The following is a 25775-nucleotide window of genomic DNA, read 5'->3' as shown; positions in this document are numbered from 1 at the left end:
CCGCAGCTCGCATTAAGATGAATAAAGACATTGAGGCTTCATGAAAATTCTAACATCTGAATTCACTGAAATACAGATCTGTGCAGAGCACAGACGGTAGCTGTTCAAACCTCGCCAAGGTTATGGAGACAATAGGGAGTACACGTTTATTCAGGAAGGAATATGAGATCATTCCAACGGCAAGACATATTTTTGTTAGATTAATCAAAGAACAACCAGCCTTTGAATGCCCGGTGCGACTAATTGTAAGTTAAAAACTTCATATGGAACGGTTCGACCAAGTACCCAGTGGTTAGAAAAGTAATAATTCAGAACATGGTCCTCTCACACGTGATCCATGATTCAAGAACAGTGTCTATTCATTAGGGCTATACACAGACAAGCACCTGCATCGACTCCCCACTTATTCTCAGAACGAAGGCATCTAGCAAGGTCCACTACAGAGAAGTTACTCTGCCTAGTGGCCTGGGAATAAGGGAATGTATCTCATTTAATGAGAAGAAGAACAGTTCCTGGGTCTCTCTCCCCCTACTCCCATTTTTGGCTCATGTGTTGATGGGCTGCCAATTGCTCAAGGTTGGTAAGTAAGATGCCAACCAATAGAAGCTCTCAGTGCTGTGCCGTCTAGTACATGTTGCAATCAAGTAATATAGAAATTACATATTCACCATTATCAATTTAGAGGTTGTCTCAGGTGGAGCCATCAGATAGAATATAACCAATGAAAAGAAAGACCCCTATATCTTCCATATCTATACAATTCCCTTAACCAATCCCTGCACCCTGTCGTTTTTTTTTAACCATGATTGTAGTATGACACCAGTTTTTACTTATAACCCATGGTCATGCCAGACAAAGGCTGAGAGCTCCAAGATTGCATTGCTTGTATGCTGTCCCTACTTTATGTGGATTGTTAATAAAACAGGGTTTTGCCTTTTACTTTGACTATTTCCGTTATTGAGTCTGGGATTTCGCGGCCTATCATTTCCGCTTAAACTGACGTTTCTCAGACCATAATTACACTGACTTCTTAAACATGGCATTTGTACTGTTGCTTTGGGGTACATGTAAATGGGGGCAGCCTGTGAGTCCAGTTCAAACCTTTCCTCCAACTCCCTTTTTCTTATATTGGCTTAATACGGTTTATAATTGCTACATTTTGAGATTGACCGATGTGGATTAAACATAAAATAAAAATAATTAAACATTCAGGAAGGAAATGACATCACGGCTTGGTAGCCAGTGCCTTTTGTACCTCTATACAAAAGCACACACACTGCTTTATTGAGATGCGTGCTCGTTTGAATTATATTGGACTACTTGCCCCATCAGGAATTTAGTAGATCTGTATGGTTTTTTTCTGGAAGCAAATTGCCTCATGGCTTGGTAGCCAGGGGGATCTGTCTGCGTACTTGGGCTTCAGGGGTCTGTTTGCTTTGCTTGTTTAAACTTCTTTCATTTTAATTATTTAGGGCCGCACACCCCATAATGCATTTTGCACTGAAACGCACATGCTGCTTTTTTGTGATTAGCCACGATTGTGCCAGGGTGTGTTTAAGCTTAGGTTCACTTCTATGGCTTCATAGTCACGCATTGGTTCAGGAGTAGATTGAAAGTTTGCCTCCCGAAAAGAGAGCAGACGGAGGGAGACCTGAGCTCCCATCCGTGCCTGTGCCCCTCTCATTTGGACTCCCTCCCAGCTGTCCCTCCCCGTGTCTTCCCGTTGCCCGTGTCAACTGGGAGAGGGGTGGGGGCTTCCGCACGGCAAGAATGGAGCTGAATTACAGTCCCATTTTTCACGCTGCACGCGCTATTTCTTAGACATATATGTGTTTCTCACTGGCCTTAAAACGGGGCAGAAAAGCGCCTCAAACAATGTCGTGCCTGTTCAGTTGACCGGGATCGTGCACTTGTGAGGTCTCCTCTGCTGGTGGGACGGATTAACACTCGCATGCTCCTGTCTTAAAAAGCTGCAGTTCACCGCTGCATTGCCCCACTGCAGGAAGCCGGGAGCAGCAGAGAGCAGGCAGCCGCGAGCGCCGGGAGTCCGCGGACCGCAGACATCCCGCCCGAGCCTCGGAGGAGCGTCCGCGGACATAGGTGGGTGCACCTTCGGACCAGTCCACTAACGGGTCCCACTTACCCTTTTACCAGAAATCAAATGGGATCCATACTTTTCGATCCATTTTCATGAATGTTGCTTACATCAGTTACTTAAAAATACTGTGTCGCCTGGCGCATAGTTAGTGTGTTCGATTGAAGGCTGCCTTACCGGCGATTTGAGATAAGGAAGGGTCCCGGCAAGGGTATTTAAAATAAGGTTCCGACCGTTAAAACATAAGGGAGGGCAACCCCCACCCCCACCCCCTCCCCAACAACGTTACTGATCCCAGAAGCTTCCGCTCACAAAGAGGTTAGCTTGCGCAATTCATTCGTACATTCATAAAACCTACTGAAGCACTCTATATTTATAAGTATAATGCAAGAGCGCGCATGGTGCCCAGAGCACCAGAGCACACCGTGCTGCTGCGGAGGAAGCTCCTCGCGGTGCTTACGCAGCGGCAAGGGGGGCTATCCCTCAGGACCCTGCTGCAGTGCGCGCGAGGAGATGCGGTGGAGCCGCGGCAGGCACCCGTCCTCCGCCTTCCATCCCCCGCGCGGACGCACTTGAGCATCACGGAAAATCAAGGGGCCGATTCTCGGCAAGCATTTGAAAGCACCTTGATCTAAGATGAATACCGATGTCAAGTGACACCTGCAAATCTGGACTTTTGAAAGTCACTGTCCAGTAAACAGTGTAACGGGGATGGTGGGGGTGATGAAAGTCTAACTCTAGAAAAGTTGCTAAAGCAAGATACCAAAATTAGAGAGGCATAAACAATTGTCAAACAACATTATTTAGGATTGGTGGCTACCACGCTGCATCGCGTGCGTTTTCCCTCCCGTGTATCCAGTGGTGTTAAAAGACGCTGAATTGGCAGCGCCGGCTGATTTGAGGTTGAGCGATGCAGTCTCAGAGCAACCGGCCGCTGAGTCATTTTATGCATTGCAAGAAGGGAGGGTGTCGATATTTGAGCCTGCAGCACTGCAGGCACTAAACATTTCTGTACCAGCAAGAGGTGTTGTACTGGCCATTTAATGGAAAAGGCTGAGGGAGGAGGGTCATTTTTTGTAAGTTCTTTCTTGGATATAGGAGCTGTACCTACTCCTGTAATCGACTCTGGAACGGCTGAGTACGCTGCGCTTTCACTCTGTGGCATCCAGGTTAGCTGAGCTATCATCCAAGGCACAGTGCTTGTCGGAGAGCTCCGCTGTGGCCAGTGGGATTGCCGTGACCCCCTTAGGTTGACCTTGGCCCAAGACTGCTGAGCGATCCCTTTCTGGGATGGAAGTGACGCACAGCGATGGTCCGCGGATTGCTCCGGCTCTGCCGTCTGCGCCTCGGCTGCTCGATCGGATCGATATCTGTGGGGGCTGAAATCATCGCAGTGCTGGGGAGTGGGGAGAGGGAATGGGGCATCAGCACATTCTGTGTTATGGTGAAGCAGGCACGAAACCCTCCCTTTTCTGAACTTATTTGACAATTCATTACTGCCAAGGGGCAGTTCACACACGTGAAGCAGCAGTGACAGTGCGTGATGTACATCTGATCACCAGACTCTTTGTGAATTAGCCCTAAGACTCTGATGGACGGAGGTCGAGGAGAGCAAGTTGCACCTCTCCTTCTTTGCAGGAAGCGAGTAAAACATGACCTCTATGGCCATTATGGGCCAGGGTCTCATGAGATGGTCTGGTGCAGCTCTGATTCTCAGAGCTCTGCCCAAGTGCATCTCAGAGGTGCTAGGGGCAGCTCTGAATTTTCTGTGCCTCTGTCGAGGGGACATTGGTCATGTTTTTGGATCTCTCTGCGATGGGGCTGTTATTTACTGGTTGTGTAGTTGGAGTCTCGGTCTCTTTGTGGAGGAGTTTGATTACATTGAGTGATGGGTTTCTATGTTCTGTTTTGGGGTAGTGGGTTGTTTGGTTGAGCGTGTGGTCTTTTTCTCCAGTCTTTGGTTATGTAAGGGATGTGGAGGGCTAGGGGTTCTATCTTAGCTCTGATTCTTTGTGGGGTCTTTCTGAGCATATTTCTAGATTTGCTGGGTCCTGTTTGTTGTGGTGTCTGGTTTGGTGACCCAGTGGGCTCCACTCTCGGATTGGTTGGGTCCTTATTTGTTGGTAGTTCATTTTCCGCTGCGGTAGGCCTGTAAGTGGAGAGGTGGCGGCAGATGTATTCATTTTTTGTTCTTGTCTTGGTTCATATCCTAAGTCTGCCTAGCGTTGGCTGGTGGGCATTTTAGGTGTTGCAAGAGCTGGTAGGTGGTTCCGGTTCCACTAGTGCGCTGTTTCCTTTCTCCTTTCCATTCTTGTTTTTTGTCCTGCTTGTATCGGGTCATGTTTGTGGTTTAAATGTCTTGGTCTTTGATTGCGGTTTGTGGTATGTTCCAGGGCTGGGTGCCTTCCTGGGTTGCTTTTTTTCCCTGAGATCAGAGAAAGGTCAATGTGCTGTAGTTTACCGTGGTGTCTGCCTCGCTGTGGTTGCAGGAGTGTAACTCTGTTTTGGATTCGGATTTGGGTTTGCAATATATTCCAGGGGTGGGTGTCCTCCTGTGTTGGTTACTTTCCTCGTTCCTGGTTGAATCGGTGTGATCCGACACACAGTGATGTCTGCCTTGCTGTGACTGTTGTGTTGTGCCTACGTTTTGGATTCAGGTTAGTGGTATGTACCAGGGGCATGTGCCCTCCTGGCTTGGTTACTTTCTTGGTAACGTGTTAGGTCGGTGTGCTGTGGCACAGTGGTGTCTTCATTGCTGTTGGATTGTGGAGGTTTGTTTCTCTCTGTGGTCTTGTCTCATGGTTTTATTTTGTGTTTTGGTCTTGATTCATTGGGTGCTGAGCTGCGCAGCATTTCGTGGTTCCCTGTGGCGTGAGATTCCCTGTGGGGCCCGTCTCTTGTAGGATTGTGGCAGCTTGCTTTGTTGTCTCGGTATTGGCTTCGGGTTGTGCTGTATTCCAGAGACACTCCTGGGTTGGTTACTTTCTTGAGATCAGTGGTGGATCTGTATGCTTTAAAACACAGTTATGTCTGCAACTTTGTGATTGTTAGGTTGTGGTGGCTTGCTTTTGTCATCTTGGTCTTACATTGTGGTTTGTGTTCTATACCGGGGGAGGCACCTACCTGGGTTCTTCCCTAGGATCGGAGATAGAACAATACGCTCTAACATCAAGTGTGTCTGCCTCGCTGTGGTTGTAGGGTTGCCTTGGCTTGCTTTTCAACCTTGGTCTTAGGTTTGGGCTTGAGATATATTCCAGGGGCGGGTACCCTCATGCGTTGGTTGTTTCGCGGTGATGGGTTAGGTTGTTGTGTAGCGACACGCAGTGGCATCTACCTCGCAGATTCAATCCAATTCTACTGTGGCTAAATTCAAGGAAGCATTACCTAAAATGTTACAAAGGAGTGTGGGAGCCCCTCTACTGAGAACGATCATGGGTCAAATACCCTGTTCTATGGAATATCTTCCACTCAGGAAGGTCTACAACCACGTTTTCGCTCACTGAACCCTTCACAGATGTGAAATATCTATTTGCATATCAGCCTTTGTCCAACCCACAAGGGCAGTCCAGCACCAAAATGCTAGGCAAATCTCCTCTTAACAAGAGTACCTTCAGCAACCCCAGAAACGTGTTTTGGCCCAGTCGGGCCTCATCAGTGAGGTGAAGTTGAGCCTCTCTAAGACACATATCGCGGGGTCCATGTCTGGATTACCCTAGGTTACTTAGGGTGAAACCCAACGTTTTACAAAGTTACAAAGGAGTGTGGGAGCCCCTCTACTGAGAATGAGCATGGGTCAAATACCCTGTTTTTTGGAATTTCTTCCACTCAGGAGGATCTACAACAACGTTTTAGCTCACTGCACCCTTCGCAGAGGAGCAATATACCGAGGGCAGGTGCCTACCTGGTTTTCTTCCCTGGGATCAGAGATAGACCAATACACTGTAACACCCAGTGGGTCTGCCTTGCTGTGGTTGTAGGATTGTGTTGGGATGCTTTTCCACCTTGGTATTAGGTTTGGGCATGATATATATTCCAGAGGCAGGTGCCCTTGGGGGTTGGTTTTTTCCCTGGTGTTGGGTTAGGTTGTTGTTGTGTAGCGACACACAGTGGCATCTACCTCGCTGATTCAGTCCAATTCTACTGTGGCTAAATTCAAGGCAGCTTTACCTATACCGTTACAGCTCTAGTGTGCTTAAATTCAGTACAATTCTAGGGTGGCTCAATTCAACAGAAGTGTTACTTCATTCAGTACAATTCTAGCGTGGCTAAAATCAGTGGCAGCGTTGTCTAAATTGTTCCAGTTCTAGTGTGGCTAATCTCAAACAGTTGTGTTGCCTTGTTCTAACAGTTCTAGTGTGACTGAGTTCAACAGCATCATTACCTGATTCAGTACAGTTCTAGCATGGCTTTATTCAGCTGCAGTGTTCTTTAAATCATCATAGTTTTACAGTGGTTAGATTCAACAGCAGTGTTGCCTGATTCAGTACAATTCTAGTGTGGCTAGCTGGATTTAAAATCAGTGGCAAACCTCAGAGTGCATATAGGCTCAGCCCATTGGTTACTCTCCCAAATCAATTAGATTCAATACAGTGGCAACATTCTTGGGTAGCAGGGTTTAAACAGTGGCAAGCTTCACAGCACAGCTAGCTTCAACACAGTGGCAATATTCAGAAAGCAGCATTTTTTTAGATGGGGGCAACATTCAAGGCAGCTGCATTTAAACAGTGGCACATTTCCAAGTGCAGCTAGGTTCAGCACATTGGCTACTCTCCCACTGCAACTGAATTCATCACAGTGGCAAGTTCAAGTTTTGGAGGATTTAGAACAGTGGCAACATTCACAGTGCAGCTAGCTTCACGACAGTGGCAACATTCAAAAGGCAGCAGGATTTGAGATAGTGGCACAATTCAAAAGGCAGCAGCATTTGAAATAGTGGCACAATTTAAACTTGTACTAATTTCACATGTGTGTCCAGCATCATTTGTGTGGCTCGTCCTTAGTGTCTCTTTCTATTTTTGTCCATTTTAGTTGTCTCTCTTCTCACAGCCGACTCCAACAATGTTTTTACCTCCTCTTTAACTCTCTAAGTCCTTTCTTTTTTCTGAACCTGTGCTTTGGGGGCATGATGAGCTGAATCATTTCAGTCAGTGATTCCCTCCAAAATCTAGCTATAATGGTTTATTCTAAAGTCATTCATTTTAAATTTCATTGTCATTCTAAAGTAGTAATCTCCCACAGACTGATTGTTCCCTGTTTTGGCACCAGTATTGTGATGCACACAAGTTTGTATGGTTTTGGGAACTCCCAATCTTTGCTGTTAAAGAACAGTGAGATTCATATATTTGCCCATGATCATGCTCTTGGTTCATCAGTCAAACTGGGATTTTAACCCATGGGGCAAGTTAGCTCGAGGACCACATACCTTCTGAGCTCTAGTTGGGATAAATGTTTAGGTTTTGGCATCGTTCTCCCCATGAACGCTCTGGAGGGTCCGGTGAGCGACAGGTACATTTCAATTAGTCAAGTGGTACTGTGTGCCCAGTGCACACACCAGCGGTCCTGGAGCAGAGTATTTGGTTCTCCTTTTGTTTTGCAGAGTGGGTGCTGAGAGTGAATGGAGGTGAGAGGAGGAGGAAGCAGGGATTGCTTTCTGCACCAAAGGATGCAGGGGGTTATTCCTTCATCATGGGAAAGTTAAATTAGATGTATTATTTGTCACGTAGACCCATTACTTAGTACTGGTACTCTCCTTCAGCCTGAAGAAGTCTAGGTGTTCAATATGGTAAAAAAGTGACAAGTGCAGTTAGGGCTGGCCCATTTAAAGCACTGGGTAGCTTCTAATGTATATCCTCTACCTATGCAATGGCATGTGCACTTCTTCCAATCTTTCTCCATTCTTGAGGACTTTTACGTTGTGTTAGGCTGTTAATCTGAAACAGAGAGAATAAAAGGCTGTCAGAAAAATAAGTGATGAAGGAGAGCCCTACAAAGATAAATACAGAGCAAAGAGACAGCGATAATCAACATTTTTAGGGCATGATTATTTTTTCCTTATGCTGGTCTGACAAATCAACTTCCACGTCCAGGGATGAATATCGGTTTCGTAACCATCAATCACCCCACACCTCTCGTACACCAGAAGGGATCCGAGCAGATTGGAACACAAGTCAATAATAAACTTCTGCGTCCAATTTTGGTAACGTGGACGGAACAGCAAGCTTATCTCTGCAAGGTTTTGGATTGTTGGTTAGTTGCAACAAAGCGAAAATACAATTATTACCCAATGATAAAAGGGACTTTCCAGTCAAGGTTGTATACAGAAATCTACTTTATTATTACTTCAACAGATAGTTTTAGCACACTTCTATTAGAACCCACACTGTAAAGGAACACAGAGGACAGACAGTTTCACAAAGGAAAGGAATGCACTCTGGATACTGATAGGAGGGTAGTTGGTAAAGTAATCAGTCTTATTGTTCAAGAGGATTTGGTTTCAACACCAAAGGGGAAAAGAGTTGTAACTGTCTCTAAGGGCCTTTTTAGAAGGACCAGGGGGCAGAACAACAATGTACCTGGTACTGAAGAAGTTCTTGGTGCTCGACAGCGTTTAGGCGATTCCAGGGCGCTTCGCAGCCCAGGAGACAGAGTTAGTGGTGGGAGACAGCTGCGGGTACCAGGCGGCAGGCAGTTCGGCAAGCAAGGCTGGACGAACATCTGCAGGCTGTCCGATGTGGTGGCTCAGGGCCAAGAATCGTCTCTGTGCTGGTTGGCAGATCTGGAATGCTGGTCGAGTCGTCGTGGACAGCTCTAGTGGCTCCGGCATGACAACAGTCAGCGGTGCAGCCGGATACATTCGAGGACTCGACTGTCTCAAAATTGTCCTTAAAAAAATGAATGCTGGATGATGCTTGTGTGGCACTCCTCTTAGTTTCTTCATAGGGCTCGTGTCCTTTCAAGGCAGATGGCCCAAAGCTCAGGAGGTTGTTAGCAGGTAATGGCCTTGTCCTTTGTCCAGAGACTCGATGGCACTTCCCACCTAGGAAGCTTGCTGTCAGAACCTACAGGGCACGCTGTGTGCTGGCTGGGTACCAGTTCTGGAGCTGCTGGATGGGTCATCTGAGCCCGGTATCCCCTCTGTAACCTGGGAGATGTTTAGGGGAGCAATCTTTTGGAACTCCTGGCCTTCCTTCACTGGTGGAAGATGTAAGGTAGACTGTACCTTCAGCTCGGGTCGAAATTAGTCCTTCTTCTTACTCCTTGAAAAGTCTTCAGATGATCTGATCAGTGAGGGGCTCAGCCGTCTTTTAAAGCCAAACAGGCCCCAGTGATTGGTGCTGGCTAAGCCCACCTTAATGAACCAATCATGGGTCCCCACCAACAATCTTCAGTGCTGCTTCAGATCAGAATCAGAGCACTTGGCAACAGACAGGGGAAGGATGACAACATGTACTTCTAAGTCCCACCCATCTTCCTGTCTGCTGTACATCAAAGTGTCTCCCTAATTAACTGAGCCCTATGAAGCGCTTGGTCCCAACATGGGCCTCCTTTGAAGTAGGGGATTGCAGACTTTTGTCTCCTGCAAATCACATACTTCCCAGCTCCGAAAGGAGTTTTTCCAGACAGGACATTCACTGCCCTTTCATAACAAGGAGCAGTGTTAGTACCCAGCTGACATATTGCATTACAAAGAGGTGTTGGTCTCTGGTCTCCATTGTTACTTCCTGCACCCAGGCCTTCCATGATACCTGTTAATTAACATTCTTCAGTATTCGCCGCCACCAGAAAGGTGTAACAATGGAGACGCAAATCCATGTGGCCTTGAAATGCTAATCTGGCTGCCCAGGGCCAGAGGCTTCTGATGTACCCACAGCTGTCAGTAGTCAGCAACACATCACAGGGGACGGCAGCGCTGGTAAACTGTGCCCTCCAAGAGTAAATGACTATTTTTCTGCTGTGCGATGAGCGTGGAAAATATGTGCGGGAATGGCCTCACATATTTCACGGATGTTGATCTCCCATAATTTATTCTTTTTAAATAAACAAAAATCAAAAAGCCCAGGTGAGCGCACTCTCCCTGTGTGGATGGTTGAATTCCTCACACCTGGGTAATGTTATGATAGCTGGCTTCCAAACAAACAACGAATTAAGTTCAAAACAATGTGCATAATGTGAGATGTTCTAACCCACTAGTCTATGCCCTGCAACATCATTGTGCGCTGTTTTCATCAAAAACAACTGGATGACTGCCAAAAAGATCTATGCGCTAAAAATCTTTGAAAAGTGCGCAGGGAAACCATAGGGCTGCCCACAGAGTAAAATGAAACTACTTGAAAAAGCAGTGCTGCATTGCAAGGGAAACCCAGAACTGCTTTAAAAATCAGTTTTTCCTTGGCTGTTAAATTTGCAAAATAATGATTCTGAAACAACAGAAAAGATCCAACATCCTTGTTGGGTGTTAAACATCATTTTATTTAAGGAATCCACCTAAGCACAATGTCAGCAGGAACACATTTTATCAGAAGAAAATCCACATTCAAAGGTGCTTGCATGGGAAAAATATGTCAGAAATGGGTGTAGTACCGCCGCTCGAAGCTGGCATTTACCTATACTGTCATTTAAAACTTGTACATTAAAATGAAAGTGTGGAAAAGAAGAGACTTCCCATCAAACGTAATAGAGGTTGATACAATTCAATCTCTATATTTTAAAAGGCTGCAATTAAGAGATTTGTGGCTATATTTGTTAAAAATGTAAATTGTATTTTAGAAATAGACATTTTAAACAGTGTTTTAAAAGTGAGTTAAAGCCAGCCACACTGGGCTTCAAATACATTGCACAGCTTCTCCCAAACAAAGGAATCTTCCCCCCTGATCTCTGCTGAGGAACTGGCAGGCAGTTGTGAAAGGAGGTGGGAGGAGGACTTTGGCCTGTTGCTCTGACAGGAGACAAAAGACTCCCTTGACTGAAAGGAAATGGAAATTTGGGCGTCAACAGAAACCAGCTGCTGGCAGGAAGAGGTTCAGGTTGCTCTTGGCTCAGCCAAACCTTGGAGGCGGGGCTAGACTGAAATGTGTATCTGGTACAGAAGAAAATATAGTTTTGAGAAAAAGACTCATAGAAAACTGTGCCAAACTGGTAAAATACTGGAATTTATAGGTTGTTAAAATGAAAATGTGGCTCACAAGTGGAAACTACTCTGGAATTTGTGCGATGTTCAGAGACCGGACCACTAATATGTTGACTTTGTAGCAATTGTGATAATGCTAGGAATATGAAAATTTACAGGAGTATGCCCAGATGTTATGCACATGTATGTGGAATTTTTTTTATAGATCTGACACTGGGTAACCAACCAAAAGCGCGAAAAACGGTCATTTGTGAACCGGAACTCTTAAGAAGATGGGACTTGGACAGATACGTGCTTTATTACATTGGGAATGTGAATATGTATTATTAGCAAGTTGGTGATATTGTAAATATGCTTTTTATGAAAAATATATTTTCTGTGTACAAAGGGGAGGTTTTGCCCTGGACGATAAACACAGCGTCATCATGACACATCATGACTGTAACGCTCACCTGGTTCCCACGGGGGCGCTGGTCTAGTCTGGATTGCTGTGGCCTCTTCTAGCGTGATGCGCAGGACCCGGAACACCGATTGGACAGGACCGAAAAATCGTGCTTGCCTGGTCCGTAGGAATATCCTTCTGCAGATGAGAAAGGGGATTAACAGTCTGCAGAATAGTGTGCTAGCTCCCCCCTTACCCCCTTCGTTCCTCTATAACTTCCTCCAAACCCCGGTTTAAGCTCACCTTATGGTTTGGAAGGATGAACTCTCCATCCTGCTTCTGGTGCAGGGGCGCGCGTTCGTCCAGTTACTTCACTGGTTTTCAGAATGGCGCTGGCAAAATCCACTTGACTTTCCTGAGCGATGCGCCGTAAGTATGAAAGTTCAAAGTTCAAGTGAGGCCCCCTTTATGTTGTCTTTCTAACCTGTGATCTGTACTTTATTTCAGGTGCAGAATGAAGGCGATGCATCGAGGGGTTAAACTGCCGAGGTGAGTAGTGATGAGGGCGATCCCTCTAAATGTGCTTATCATTCCCCAGAAATGTCTCTTGTCCTTTCCCCATAGGGGCCGGGGTACGGTACCTGCCAACGGGGCGGCGCCGACCCGAAATGTGGAAGAAAAGCCGGTAAGTATTATGGCTGTTAATGAGGCTTTCCTTCTGTGTTCCTTCTGCTCACCTTTTGTTTCTTCCTCTCTCCCCTAGGTGCAGAGATGTGGCGTCTGATGCTGACAGCCGCGATGGAGCCGGGAGATGTCTCGAGGACAGGTGAGTAAAGCGTGGTGCTGCAGCGAGCAACGCAATGCTTTTAAATGGAAGTCTTTCTTCAGGGATGCTGGCGAGAAGATTCTGGATGCAGGAAAGAAGTTTGCAATAGTCCTTGGTTTTCACCTTTCTCTTCTCTTCTCTTCCTTCCTTGCAGGTCTTCCAGGTTCGAGGCGGGCGTGGCTGGAGTCCAGGAGCAGGAGCAGACACGGTGAGCGTTAAGCTGCAGGAAGCAGAACAACGCGAAGCATGAGCTGCTGTCTGGGCGTGGCTTAAATAGCCTCCAAAGAAGTCCCAGGTATGTATCCTTCCCCAACTAGGTATGTATCCTTCCTTGGCCACGCCCGAGTGAAAAAATACTCCCTATGAAAAAATAGTCCCTTTCAGGTCTTAGTGAGGCCTGAAGCGTGCAGCATGGTCTGCATCAGGTAAGTGCACAAAACACCTCCCTTTATGAGCCTGGTGCCTATGGCGCCAGGACTGATGTCCAACATGAGACTGGCGCCAAAGGCGCCAGGACTGAGTCCAAAGAGCCCCTATAAGGGGCTGCTGGGCTTTTACCCGAGGGCATGATCCCTGCTTCCGGGGGTGCTGGGCCTGGCATGGTGCTCCGGGGGTAGGCATCATGACAATGACACTCTGGTTTCCTTCTCAAATCAGGAGAGAGGGAATACTTTGACCAATCATTTTTCTAGAGGGTGGGCTTAGTATAATCAGCCTATCCACCCCCTTGGGAAATACATAAATAGGGACTATTGAGTACCTAGTGACACACACATTCACCCATCAACTGATTTACTGGCGAAGCGCTCTGCAGGAGAACCCAGATCCAGACTCCAGAACTCTGAAAGCAGAAGGTCTAATTCCAAAGCTGAACCTTTCTCAGCTGGTCTTTAAAATCTTGCAACCTGATTTTAACCCAGACTTCCAAGGGGCACATCAAAATTGAACAGCCTGGCTGTGCTGTTTTCTGATTCTTGCCAGAACCCAGAGATCCAAACCAGTAGAGCAGAGCTGAAACCAGATAGCTGTAAACTCTAGAACCAACCCGTCAGATCCAGAACTAGAGGCCGTGCAGAGACCCAGTGCCGTGCTGCATGCAGAACTGGGTGCCTGAGTCCTGTCTGGTGGGCTAGCAGAATTCCAGTCCAGAACCCTCTGACCAGATCTTTGAGCCTATTCCAAAAGCATAGTTGTGAGTATTTAGCATAGAACTGTCCGTAGCCAATCTCTTATCCTTAAGTAATCCCATCTAAACCCATTTTATCATATCCAGATTGCATTGTAGAATTTCTTTTATCTGTCCTGAATCCTTCTCTCATACATATAGTCCTGTGATAATTGCAGTGATAAATTATCCTTGCGGTAATATAGTTGCTGAAGAAAGGCAAGTGTTGCAGTGGGCAAAGATCAGACAGAGGTGCCTCTGGACTGGTGGCTGTACCGTTGGTATCTCGCATCTTCATAGCCTCTTAGTGTAAAGCCAATCCTTGTTTTGTAATCTTCAAAAGCGCATCTTTCATTTGAAATCTTAACTCTTTTTGAGAAAAATCGACCTTTACTAAAACCTTCATAACTTCTGAACCGTACATGCTAGGAACGGATCCAGAACCACATTCCTTATAGTTTTGCCGCAATCGCATTTAACGCGCGCGGAAAAGTTTGCTGCGATTCTGCATTTGGCTCAATTTCAGCCCATGTAAAACAGCTATTTCTTGCATTCAACCTCTGAATTCAGATTCCTATCTATCAATCATTCAATCATCATTGCTAGTGTTTACCTGGAACTATCCAAAGCGGTTCCCACTAGTTTTGAATCTCATTTAGAGAATTAAAGTAATTTTTCAGTGTTTTCCCTATTCATTTAAAATCACATTCAAAGGCATTTCGACCTGTTTTAAAATCATTCCTGTTTTTCTCTAAAGCTTGCTGGGGGAACAGGGATTGAAACTGCATTTGTTCAGTGTTTATTCCTGAAACCTGTTTTCTCTCCTTCCATCTCGATATTGCATATTAGGGGAGGATTGAGTAGTATAAGGTCGAAGAGTGATTACATTGCATTTGATTGAACACACAAAAGTATTATTTCTGTGCTGCATTCTTAACTATCATTGCATTTCATTGAACCCACACAAAGTTCTATTCTATGCTACATTATTTTTCTCACCCATACACCTATTGATTAAAGAGATTGTTGATTATTGTAATATCACCCAATGCTGATCATTGTATAAATAGTAATAGTGTGATATTTAGATATTGTTCATATTCATAAAAGTGTGATATATATATTGTACAATTCATCAAATAAATCTTTTAACTTTGCAAAACAACCTTCTTCTTGGTTCAGTGAGACCGGGGGGATTCAAAGCGAGGGGCGTGATAAAAGGGTACATCATTCAGAAATAAAAGAACTTTAGACATACAAATATATAATTAAGGTTACGGCTGGGCATCACACACTAGGCATTGTCTTAGGTGGAGTGCTGGGTTGAAACCACTTACAATAACACACAGAGCAATTAAGGAGCAGAATTCCTACAAAAGAAAATAACAGTTTACCAACCGATAAGAACACTCAGATCAAGCAACGACATACTCCTAGAACCTAAACCTTACACAAGAAAAAAGATAGGGGGATCCTCCTTCTCTCACCTGGCAGCAAAAACCTGGAACACTCTCCCGAAAGAGATACAAAATACAAAGACCACCCACAATTCAGGAAACTACTCAAAACCTGGCTCTTCGCCACAGAATGAATTTGGTACCTCCAAAACCAAACCCACTCGCTAGGCTAAACCCAAGGGACAGGGACCATTGCTGGAGACGAAGGAGCATTAAACACTAGCTAACACCCAACAGGACAGGGCGTGCTTAGAACTCATAGGAGGGTACCACCCCCTAGGGGCTCAGGGGGACGATGCTAGGCAGATCCCTCTTATGACCAAAAAACAACTGATAAGCTTAGCAATCCTAAAGCTGGGTGGGGGATGCCCTCACCTCCTGTCCTTCCCATGGATCACTAGACAGCCCCAGAGATAGGCAACCGCCTCGCGCAGAACTAGGCAAATGAACCACAGAGGGATGCTCCAGCAGACATCAAGGCCAAAGAAGACATCCAAGACAGATGCCCGAAAGAACGAGATAACCACACTAACCCATCTGCTAAAACCTTAACTATTGGCACATGCTTCTCAAACGCTAAACAAACACAACCACTCTCTTGCACTGCAAACCGCAAGCACTTCACTACACTGCAACAACAAAACAAACCACACATAGTCTTGCACAACAGAACATGGGAGCCCACATATCCGGAAACCGGACCCATGTTCAGCGAACAGTGCTAACCGAACTGAAGCTGCCAACAGGAAACCACAAATCTTGCTCTACCTTTATCCCACTACACCCTACTAACTGTTCCTGCCCTCTTAACTTTCAGATCCGCCAAAGTGACAGGGGACAGCTCTGGTGGTGATAGTGCGTGGTTTAAATATCCTTTAACTTAACATAACATAGCTTGTCATGCATTAAAAAATTATAACAATGGACTATGCAGCACAACCCCAGGGCAGCATGGAGATGCACTGTGTTTAGGGGAAGAAGTGCAAAACAAAAACAAGCAATTGTTTGGACATTTGTAGTTGTTTATTGCATTTTATATTTAGCATGGAGGGAAGGAATGAGGAACGACAGCACAGCCAGGATGAAATTACAGCATGGACGGAAGTAATGGCAGCACCAGGGAGTGAGAGAAGCACTGTGAGGGGGTATGGAATACAAAATAAACCACAACACAAGGAAGGGCAGCAACAGTACACAGCAGCATTGTCTAATATTTGAAGTAAAGAGTGATCGGGTAAAGGTGAGGGGAATGGCAGAGCAACAGTGCAAGGGGGAGGAGCATAAGTGCAACAGGGCGAGGAGCGACAGCAAAAGGCAGGGGATCGACAGAGCAAGCAGGGAGGACAGACAGTGCAAAGGGAGGAGTGGCAATGCAAGCAGGGGAGCAACAGTGCAATAGGGAGGAGCGACCGTGTAAGGTAGGGAGGAGCGACAGAAAACGCGTGGAGGAACGACAGTGCAGAGGGAGCAAAAGCACAAAGGGGAGGAGTGATAGCATAATGGAGGAGGAGCAATAGCACAATGGGGGAGGAGTGATAGCAAAAGGAGGACAGAGCTACAGCGCAAGGGGGAAAGAGTGACAGGCCATGGCAGAGGAAGTTACAGTGCAAGGGGGGAGAAGTGACTTTGCAAGAGGGAATGAGTGACAGCGCAATTGGTGGGGAGGTGCGATAGTGCAAGGGGTGGGTAGGAGCGACAGCGCAAGGGGTGGGAAGGAGCTATAGGACAAGGGGGAAGGAGCGACAGGCCAAGGTAAATGGAGTTAGGGGGAAGGAGCAACAGGCCAAGGTAAATGGAGTTACAACACAGGGGGAAGAAGTGACAGCACAAGTGGGAGGAAGCTACATCACAAGGCGTGTGAAGGACGGACAGCACAAAGCGTTTGAAGGACGGATAGCACAAGGGGTGGGGAGGAGGGACAGCGCAAGGGAGGGAGGAGGCCAATTGTAGGGGGCAGGAGGGACACCACAAAGAATGGACAGCGCAAGCAGGAAAAAGGAACAGCGCAAGTGGGAACGAGGGACATCGCAAGAGGGGATGAGAGAAAGAGCAAGCATGGCCAGCGCATGGGGGTGAGGGGAGCCAGCACAAATGGTACAGAGCTACAAAGCTACTGCACAAGGGGGGTAGATGGTGTTAGAGTGCAAGGGGGAAGAAGCAACAGCTCAAGGGGGGAAGGAACAACAGTGCAAGTGGTGGCAAGGAGCATCAGAGCAAGGGGTGGGAAGAAGTGACAGTGCAAGTGGTGGGGAGGAGCAACAGAGCAAGGGGTGCAAAGGACAGACAGCGTAAGGGGTGCAGAGGAGGGACAATGCAAGATGGGGAGGAGGGACAGTGCAAGGGGGAGGAGGTAAAGCACAAGAGGAGATGAGGGAAAGAGCAACAGGGCCAGCACATGAGGGTGAGGAAGGCTAGTGCAAGGGTTTGAGGAGGACCAGCACAATGGAAGGAGGAGGGACAGCATCAGTGCTTTAAGTGGGCCGGGGCCTGCCGGGGCCGGGCCCCGCCAGTCTCCAAAAAGTGGGGCTGAGCCGGGGCCCTGCCGGGGCCCCCAGTCCCACCACGCCATGACAGGACGCATTATCCCGCCACGGCCGCAGCCGCGACGGGAGATGCGCCCGCCAGTGTAACGTTAGGCAAGTGGACAGAAGTGCCAGCCAGCCACAGCGTCGCTGAGGCTGGCTGGCACTTCTGTCAGTCACTGTAACTTCCCTGATGACCCCCCATCTGAGGGGTCATCAGGGAAGTTACAGTTCCTTTGTTGGCCATCGCCAGGTCACTGACCCTCTGTGAACCTGCAGGCTCCATGATTTAATATGTAGATTAAATCACGGAGCCCGCGGGTTCCCAGAGGGTGAAAGACGCCTTGGGCTCTGTGATCTCTGCTCAGAGCAGCGATCACTGAGCCCGAGGTGCCTGTCTCCTTTGGCAAATCTTTATAAAAGATGCCTTGAAATGTGTACGTTTCAAGCCATCTTTTATAAACGTAGAAATATTTCTACGTTTATAACAGACGGCTTGAAACGTGCACAATTCAAGGCATCTTTTATAAAGCTTTGTCGACGGACAAAAACACCTTGGGTTTTGTCCGTCCTCAAGGCTTTATAAAAGATGGCTTGTACGTTTCAAGCCATCTTTTATGAACATAGAAATATGTTACAAATGTCTATGTTTATAAAAGGTGGCTTGAAAAGTACACAAACCGTAGTAAGGTAAGCACACAAGTGTGCGCAACTTACTATGGTTTGTACACTTTCAAGCCACCTTTTATAAACATAGAAATATGTAACATTGCAATGTTTATAAAAGAAGGCTTGAAAAATACACAAACCATACTAGTACGCATACAAATATATAAATGCTCTACTAGATTTATATATTTGTTTGCGCACCCTACTATGTTTTGTGCACTTTTAGGCCACGCCCACAGCGGATGCCACGCCCCCAAATGAGGGCCCCCCCTCAATTTCTTACCCCACTTAAAGCACTGGACAGCATTATGTATGAATGAGGGAAAGCACAAGGGAGGGAGGAGGGACAGCGCAAGCGGAGATGGAACAGCAGTCCAAAGGGGAAAGGAGTAACAGCACAAGGTGCTAAAGAGGGACAGCACAAGGAGGAAGGAGCGACAGGGCAAGGGGAAGAGCGACAGGGCAAGGGGAAGAGCGACAGGGCAAGGGGTAAGAGCAACAGGGCAAGAGGGAAGGAGCGAGATCACAAGGGGTGGGGAGGCAGGACAGCACAAGAGAGGGAGGAGAGACATTGCAAGGGGGAAGGAGGGACAGCGCCAGGGGGAGGATGTACAGTGAAAGAGGGGGAGGTGCACACAAGGGGCAGAGTGAGGGACAGCACATGCAGAGGAGGGACAGCACAGGGGGGATGAGGGAAAGCAAAAGGGGGGACAGTGCAATGAGGTGAGGCGTGCCAGCGCAATGGGGTGAGGCGTGCCAGCGCAAGGGAGGGAGGAGGGACAGCACAAGGGAGGGAGAAGGAACAGTACAAAGGAGGGAGGAGGGACAGCACAAGAGAGGAGGGAGGGAGAGCAGCAGAGAGGAATGGAGAAATAGCGCATGGTGAGAATTAGTGACAGTGCAAGGGGGAAGGAGCAACAGCGCAAGTGGTGGAGAGGAGAGACAGCACAAGGGAGGAAGGAAAGATAGTGGTAGGGGGGAGGAGGGACAGTGCTAGGGGAGGAGGGACAGCACAAGGGCAGGGGGAGGAACAGCACAAGGGGAGGAGGGACAGCACAAGGGGAGGAGAGAGCACACAGGGAGGGGCAAAAGCACAAGGGGGAGTGACTGCTGTCAGATGCGATGTGGAACAGAGCTACGACGTACCCCAAAAAGCTGCCCAGAAACAAACGGCTCCAACAGATCCAATTATACATAACCCACAGAGCATTTCTGACCCCAAATAGAATAGTAAAGTTTAGCCAAGCGGCGATACAATCATGCCTGAAGTGTTGCGAAGTGGATGCTGATTTGGTCCATATGTTCTGGGACTGGGTAGAGATTGGTAGATTCTGGGAGGAGGTGGCTCCAGCATTAGCGAAAGCGGATATCACCTTGGAATTCGTATCCCCCTGGCTTGTTTGCTGGGGGGCTTTACAGGGCCTAAGAGAGCTAAACATGTGAGCAAATTGAGGGATCTAGCATACATATTAGCGAAACGCAGAATTGCGATGGGATGGAAAGCGCAGACAAGACTTCTGGAGCAAGTATGGTGGAAGGACCTGTTGAAATGGGTGAATGCAGAAACTGTGGTGTCGCAAAATGCTGTAGGCAGGAACTCGGACCAGGGAGAGAAGGGGGTGGAAGCCTGGAGACAGTTGATTGCAGAATTAGCCATGTCCACACCGGAAATTAGAGAATCGGAACGCAGTCCCGGACACAAGATGGTGCTGACGTTAGAGTGGTTGATGGAGGGTGAGCAGGGGGGTAGTGGAATTGTGGAGTGCGAAGTAGGCCGGGGTAGGGGAGAGGGAAGTTGGGGGGAATGGGGAAATAAACAGACAAGATGGGTAATGTGATATTATGCACTCCAAAATGCAATATCTGTAAGTTGTTGTGGTTGGAAAATGACAAATAAAAATTGTTTTAAGAGAAAAGGGGGGGGTGACTGCAGCCTTTGGTTGTAGTTGTTGTACATTGCAGTTTTTATCGCAATGTGATTTTTACAAGGACACTTGTATGTTTTCAGTGGTACTGCACCTATCCAATAAACTGTGAACTGCAGATGTCCTGACAACTTATTTTATTGGAAAGGTGCAGTACCACTGACAACATGCAGATGTCTTCATTAGAAATCAAATTAAGATCGTAGAGTTGCACTACAACACTGACAACATACAAATGACCTCATAAGAAATCACATTGAGATTTCATTTGAGGACATCTGTATGTTGTCAGTAGTACTGCTCTTCTCCAAAAATGTTTAAAAAATAAACAAGACCCAGGGAATCATGAAACAGAAATGGAAACATATTGTGAGCAGGAGAAAACATTTGTCATTGGTACTGGACCTCTCAATGAACTACAACGTACATATCTCCTCATAACTTATTTTATTGGAGAGGTACAATACCACTGACAACGGGCCTCATTACGACCCAGGCGTTAAGGGTTAACGCCGTTGTTAACCCTTAACGCCTATTCTGATTTTAACGGCTGCTTTTAGCAGCCGTTAAAATCCATGGCGCTAACCTGCCATGATGCTAATTACGCCACCGTAATTTACGGTGGCGTAATTAGCGCCTTCCCCACTCCCACTATGCCCTATGGGGCAAAAATGGGAATGGGGAAGGGAAAATGGGAAATGGGGATTTACCGCCCCACTCACCTTGGAATGGGGCGGTAAATCCGCCATCCACCATGGTGTAAACGTAGTTTTACACCATGGTGGTAAGGTTGACGCAATTAGCGCCTGGGTTGTAATGACCCTCAACATACAGATTTTTCATAATAAACCTGAGATGTCTTATGAAGACATCTGTATGTTGTCAGTGGTAGTGTACCTCTCCAGAAATAATTGCTTTTATGGTAATAGTATCCATAAAGGGAAACCTACATATAGCCCAACAGATCAAGGAAAATAGCCCAAATACATCCCAACTCCCTTTGGCTGTGAAAAGAAAGGTCATAATGCCATCCCAGCTTTGAAAGTGACAGTCACAGGACATGGCACAGAACTCCTGATTGAGAGAAAATTATTTAAACAAGCCACTATTGGATTACATCGGTGTAATGTGTGTTTGCCGATTATGCCACAGCATTTCCAGTTGCCATGCCAACCACAAAGTCAGCTTCCTGGCACCCCTTTACTCTCTGCCCTCTCTGTAGCAATTGTGTTGGCAATATCTTGGTGGCTGCACACCAAAATGTACCAAAACCAAAAATGCAGTCTAGCTGCAGGATTTCAGGATCACTGGCATGGTGGTCATCATAGGAAACAGCAGACCGCGGGAGGTGCAGTGTCCTTTGTGGGAGCAGCTTGTGCTTAAGGGGAGGTGGGGTGAATTATGGCTGCGTCCAATAGCAGGCGTTGGTCTATCTGCCTACAGACACTCTGCTACCAGGGTTTACAACTGTGAAGAAGTGTTATTTTTAGCACTTCTTCACATGGGAACAATGACGTTAAAAAAAGGATAGAGTGCTGCTAGTTATCGGCTCTGTTTGCAGTCAGTGGGGAGGGGACATAGAGGCTCTATAACAGCATGTTCATTTTCTTATACTGTGTCTCTGTGCTTTCATGAATCCATAAAGAAAAGATGAAAGCCTTCTGTATGGGTAATGGGAGCCTTTCAACTTTTCTTTACAAATTTATGAAAAACACTACCACAGTCAAGCTATGATCATTTATGTATTATTAACTGCCCAAATAAAATGTATTTGTACAGTTAACAGTATATTTAAAATCCTTAACCTTGGTAGAATTCTAACTCTCTCACTTTGCTCTTTAAGATGCTCTCAGTGGCTCTGTTTGGATATTTAAATCAATCCTATCCGTCACCATTGACTCGGCAGCAGCTCTCAGATTATGTGTGAAAAAGTATGTGCAAACTGCAAGCTGCCCACCCCAGAAGGAGAGGGGAAATTACAGGGACATTGATACACCAAAATTCCAGGAGTGGTGGAAGTGACATCACAGACCTGATGACATCACAGGAAGTGATGTGACTTGAGCTTTAACCCGAATGGCATAAGTTCCTTTTTAACCCTGGCGACATTACCGAAAAGGCGAGGGAATGTTTTAGTGTGTGGTTGCCTCGCTGTTCTAACTTTGTGCCACTACTTTCAACAGGTGGTCTCTCTTCCATTTCCATTGGCGAGACTGCTGGGGAGGCGGCCTTCTAACTACACTATAAAACCCTCACTCTGCCACAGAGCGCACAGAGTATGATGTAGTGTTTTGGTGTTTGGCTGCCTCACTGTTCTACCTTTGTGCCACTACTTTCAACGAGCAGTTTCTCTTCCATTTCTAGTGCTTAGACTGCTCAGGAGAAAGACTTCTAACTACACTATAAAATCCTCACTCTGCATGGAGCGCGCAGTGTGTGAGGGAGTGTTTTGGTGTTTGGCTGACTCGCTGTTCTAACTTTGTGCCATTACTTTCAACGAGCGGTCTCTCTTCTATTTCCATTGCTGAGACTGCTGAGGAGGCGGACTTCTGACTACACCATAAAATCCTGACTGCGCAGAGCGTGCTGAGTCTGAGGGAGTGTTTTGGTGTTTGGCTGCCTCGCTATTCTAACTTTGTGTACTACTTTCAACGGGGGTCTCTCTTCCATTTCCGTTGCTGAGACTGCTGAGGAGGCAGACTTCTAAATACCTTATAAAATCCTGACTGCACAGAACGTGCTGAGTATGAGGGAGTGTTTTAGTGTTTGGCTGCCTCGCTGTTCTAACTTTGTGCCACTACTTTCAATGGGTGGACTTTCTTCCATTTCCGTTGCTGAGACTGCTGAGGAGGCAGACTTCTAACTACACTATAAAATCCTCACTCTGCAAGGAGTGCACAGAGTGTGAGGGAGTGTTTGGGTGTTTGGGTGTGAGGGCGTGCAGATGGTGAGGTTTCCCCTTTGCTTGCAGAGGTAGCTGTTTAGGACCTTCTCGTATCAGGGAGTTATATCCTTACCCCTGCCTCCTCCTAGAGAGAAAGCATCAAGTAAGAAGGTATGCGTGCTCTTTTTGGAGAAGAGAGTGATAGGATCACAGCATTTGAATTAGTGGCTGCGACTAGAGTGCTTTGGATGATGCTTTGGATTTTTACAATTTAACGCCCTGGTAAGTGGAATTTATTGGGGTAAGACTGTGTGCCACAGTTGCTGGAGATTTTAGCTACAGGAGGAATGTACTAGACTCCACACTGTTCTGGATGACATTTTGCTGTCCACACACCATATTGGAAGGTTTATAAGTGCGAGAGGGGAAACGCCTCCATCAACAAATCGAGGCTTGAGTCAATCCCGTAGGTGTGGCGTTGTATAACCGTTGCAGTGCTTCATACTGCCGGCCTCTAATTGTGCCTTGTTCAGTCTTGTTCTTGGCTGCAGCTCTTCTTTTTGGGTATTGATTACTCTGTGGTCTGCATATGAGAAACAACAATCAACAGAGATATGGTTTACGGAGCGCTGCTTCTCATAAGAGGAAGTGCGACTGTGGCCCTGTGCAAGGTATGTTTGGCACCAATATCTAACCTAAAACAAAGAATTACAAAAAAGATAAAGTTGCTAAAACCACATCACAACCGAAAATTACGGGCTTTCTTGACATCAGGGAAGCACGCACTGAGGAAGGGTGTCCTCTGCCAGAAAAATTGCCTTCTGTGGGCGACACTAGCAAAGAAGACAACAGTACCCTGGCAAAAAGCACACCCCAAAGCTCTCCAACCATTGACAACAACTGCTGCCTAAACCTGAGAAAAAACTCCTTAGGCCCTATTAACTCCATCTACAATAACATCATTGGCAGAAACCTTTCTGCTAGCCCCAATCTTGAGAAGTTAGTCTCTCCCTTGGAATTCTCGTACTATGGAAGCGAAAGTGAAGATGGAGTCACAACATAGTTTAACAATTCATCCTTGGAGCTTAACAATGAGACTCCTAGTCCTTCATAGTTGATTATTATAATTTCTGAAATGAAAGCCTTACTTCTCTTATGTTCAAAGATGGTGGAAGAGCAAAGGGAGATGAAACGAATATTGGCACTAGTGGTTGATGTAATTATTGATTCTAGTATGGTTTCTGGTACTAAGCCTACTTCAGCTTTGGAGCAGACATCTGTCTCCCCATTACACAAGCAGCCTTCGCTAAGTGAAACAAATGGTCCACATGACAGTTTGATATTACTAACCTCAACCAAACAGCCGTGCTCCACAGACCCTCCCTCATATGTCTTTCCAACCTGTAGTTTTACGACATGAATCAACAAATGTGTTAGTAGACACTGGAGCACGCGCTTGAGGCACTATGCACTGAACAATCTATGCTCTACAGCCCTTCTAAATCTCTTCTAAAATCTCCGAAAAGTGGCATAAGAAATCTTTGCTATCTACCCGTCTGAGTGGACAAATAAAAAGGGTAGAGTTTTCAAATATTTCTTCAATTAAACCTCCCAATAAACATGTTGCCCCTAAAGTGATTACTTCCTCTGCTGGGCAATAGATCATTACGAACGAGCTAAGTGAGGAGACTACTCGTCAGGTGGTGTTACATGGCCCTCTGGACAAATGGATGCGATCCTCACACTTATCTCCTGTAAAAACTATTTCGACATGAACCCAGACTGAAACAAGCCATATGCCTTTTTTGACAGGCCCAGAACGTATGACTGGAGGAATATTTCAGCAGGTGGCTTGTCATTCAGCCAGCGTACTTTCTTGTCCCAGCACTTCTCTCACGCAGAATGACTCTGTTCCTTTATGTCGTGTCCAGGTGGCTGGCCTGGAGAGCCCCCACACAGCCTCTTTCTCGCGCGGCAAGGACATAAGAGGCGGACAATGGAGTAACGTAAAACACGTCTTTATTTACTGCTACTCAACATAGAACTGCCTTTCCCCACCGCCCGCCCCTCCCCTTCCCGTTGCTCCCAGTCCCTCGCCACGTGATGTGGGAATCTGCTTTAAAGTGACAACATCACCCTCCTCCCCCCGATAATATACACAAACATGAATTCTAGTTAATTTCCTCAATAAGTCTCTGAGGTCGATTTCGAGTTCTCTGCGCCGTGTGGTCACTGTCGGAGTCTGGCTGTTCTCATGATTCTCTGAGCCTGTCAAGACCCATTCTGTAAGCTAATCAAGGCAACATTCCGTTACCTACTTCCAACCAGTGCCCACTCTGTTATGTCCAAGGGTCCCAGCCATGCACCCAAGCCATTATGGGATTTGCAGGCAGAATACAACATAGCACTCCGACTGCAAATATCCTCATATTGGGACTCATCACGAGTTGGGCTGTATTCCCGGCTGTAATACCGCCGACTGTAATAGCGCTAGCTTCGACCGGTCCGGCGGTATTACCACCGTATCACGGGTTGGGCCTTAACGGTAAATCCCCATTCCTGAATGGGTCCATTGGATCCAATGGGGAATTTTCAGTGCTAATACTGCGGGCTAATACAGCCGGCTGTAATACAGCTGAAAACATGGATTTTCACCTCCAGAAAAAAGCTGGAGGTAAAACAGCCGATTTAGCGCCCAACTCGTGATAGGGCCACCCCTTAAA

At 46.6% G+C, this 25775-nt stretch overlaps 1 protein-coding gene across 2 annotated transcripts in view; it reads left to right on the top strand.

Annotated features, from left to right (window-relative positions):
• Positions 1-1752: 1752 nt before the first annotated feature.
• Positions 1753-25775, top strand: part of BCAN (brevican) — a 386222-nt gene continuing 362199 nt past the window's right edge. For both annotated transcript variants that reach the window (XM_069607163.1, XM_069607162.1), the window contains exon 1: positions 1753-2100. The gene's annotated coding sequence lies outside the window, so the exon portion shown is untranslated. The remainder of the gene's footprint in view (positions 2101-25775) is intronic.

Source organism: Ambystoma mexicanum, chromosome 1p (genome assembly GCF_040938575.1).
Source record: "Ambystoma mexicanum isolate Mex_15411 chromosome 1p, UKY_AmexF1_1, whole genome shotgun sequence".
NCBI classification, from domain to species: Eukaryota; Metazoa; Chordata; class Amphibia; order Caudata; family Ambystomatidae; genus Ambystoma; species Ambystoma mexicanum.
Note: the sequence above shows the minus strand (reverse complement) of the source record. Positions and strands in the feature narration are given on the sequence as shown.